Below are 2,500 nucleotides of genomic sequence, written 5' to 3' on the forward strand. Positions count from 1 at the left end.
AGGTTAACACTCACTAATCAGAGACCGGCCACACCAGCTAAGGTTCACTAAAGAAACCTTAAACAGTTCTTGAAAAGGATTCCAAGATACAATGTGTGACCATACACCCACCTTGTGGGAAATTTAAGATCCTTCATGTCCTCATTGATGCATCGACCAGATGTCACATGTCTCCTACTATCCCACTAGGAATCTAGCCTTTGCACGGCTTGCTTGCCCAATGATAAGGCTGAGAGCACACTTTCCAGATTTCCCTCTTAAGACTATACGTCTAGACAATGCTGGTGAATTCACGTCCAAGCGTTTAATGAATACTGTATGTCCATGGGGAAAAGTAGAGCACTCCCTGGCACATGTCCATAACACAGAACGGCTTGGCCGAATCATTCATTAAACGGATCCAGCTGATAGCCCGGCCACTGCTTATGAAGTCTCAACTTCCGGTATCAGCATGGGGACATGCGGTTTACATGCAACGGAACTGATTCGCATCAGGCCATCTAGTGAACATATTATTCACCATCCCAACTACTCACGGTCAAGAGCCAGACGTGTCCCACATCAAGACATTCGGATGTGCCGTCTACGTTCCAATTGCTCCACCAGAGAACTAAGATGGGACCACAAAGGAGGATGGGAATATACGTGGATATGACTCCCCAGTATCATAAAGTATCTTGAGCCAACAACCGGTGATTTGTTTAAGGCCAGATACGAAGACTCACAGTTTGATGAGTCCAAATATCCGTCCTTAGGGGGAGATAACAGCCGGTTGATTTCAAAAGATTTAGAATGGTTTAGACCATCAATATCTTGGCAAGATCCTCGGACTAGAGAGTGTGATCTAGAAGTCCAGAAGATAATACATCTACAAGAGCTAGCTAACAAGTTGCCAGATACATTTGCTGACCCAAATAGAGTAACAATGTCACACAACCCGGCTTGTAATGCACCCATAAGATTGAACGTCCAAGATGGACAATGTCAAGTGGCTACAGAGTCTAAGCAACGTTTAAAACGTGGTAGACCAATTGGTTCCAAAGATAACAAAAGCCTCGGAAGTCCAAGAGAGGTGCTGGATCCGAGAGCATCAAAGAAACCGTCCAGGACATTGATGGACCGGTCGAGCCGACCAGGACGGTCGAGCCATGCGTACCGGCCACACCCGATGATCCGGCCGTTCCTCAAAGTGAGGTCCGGGACGCTGGGCTTCACGGGACAGAAGAGCCGGACAACCAAGAGATCTCTATAGACCATGTAATGTCTGGAAAACAATGGAACAGAAAAGATATCAACGTTGATGATTTATTTGCATACAAGGTAGCACTTGAGAGATCATGGATAAAGATGAGGATCTAGAACCCACGTCCATACAAGAATGCATGCTAAGATCAGATTGGATCAAATGGAAAGAAGCTATTAACGTGGAGTTAGAATCATTGAGAAAGAGAGGCGTTTTTGGCCCTATAATATTGACACCAAGAGATGTCAAACCAGTGGGATACAAATGGGTCTTTGTAAGGAAGAGAAACGAGAAAGGAGAAGTAGTGAGATACAAAGCACGGCTTGTAGCACAAGGATTCTCCCAAAGACCTGGAATAGATTATGAGGAGACTTACTCCCCTGTGGTGGATGCAACTACACTGAGATATCTAATCAGTCTGGCAGTGAAAGAAAACATTGACTTACGCCTAATGGATGTAGTAACTGCATACCTATACGGACCACTGGATAATGAGATACATATGAAAGTTCCAGAGGGCATTGAGCTCAAAGACAAGAAGGTTCTCGAGAACATAAGTTGAAAGTTGAACAAAGCCTATATGGTTTAAAGCAATCAGGTCGGATGTGGTACAATAGATTATCCGAGTACCTAGTGAAAGAGGGTTATAAGAATGATCCAATAAGTCCATGTATATTCATAAAGAAGTTTGACAGCAAGGGCTACGTGATCATGTCTGTCTATGTGGACGACCTGAATATTATAGGAACCTCTGGAGAGATTTCCCAAACCGTTGAATGTCTAAAGAAAGAATTCGAGATGAAAGACTTAGGGAAGACTAAGTTTTGTTTGGGATTACAGTTTGAGTATAAAGAGAATGGCATCCTTGTGCACCAAGAAACATATACGGAAAAGATACTCAAGCAATTCAATATGGACAAGGCTCATCCCTTGCCATGTCCTATGGTCGTGAGGGCCTTAGACCTTGAGAAGGACCCATTCGGACCAAAGAAGCCGGACGAGGAAGCACTCGGACCGAAGTGCCTTACCTAAGTGCCATTGGGGCCTTAATGTACTTGGCTAGTCATACTAGACCGGACATAAGCTTTGCCGTGAGCTTACTATCAAGGTTTGGTTCATGTCCAACCTTAAGGCACTGGAACGGAGTGAAATCTGTTCAGATATCTGCAAGGAACAAAGGATCTCGGTTGTTCTACACCAACCGGCCAGGAGAGAGCTTGGTCGGATATGCAGATGCTGGGTACTTATCTGACCCAC

The sequence above is a fragment of the Brassica napus genome, unplaced genomic scaffold, assembly GCF_020379485.1.
Source record: "Brassica napus cultivar Da-Ae unplaced genomic scaffold, Da-Ae ScsIHWf_280;HRSCAF=462, whole genome shotgun sequence".
Classification (NCBI taxonomy): domain Eukaryota; kingdom Viridiplantae; phylum Streptophyta; class Magnoliopsida; order Brassicales; family Brassicaceae; genus Brassica; species Brassica napus.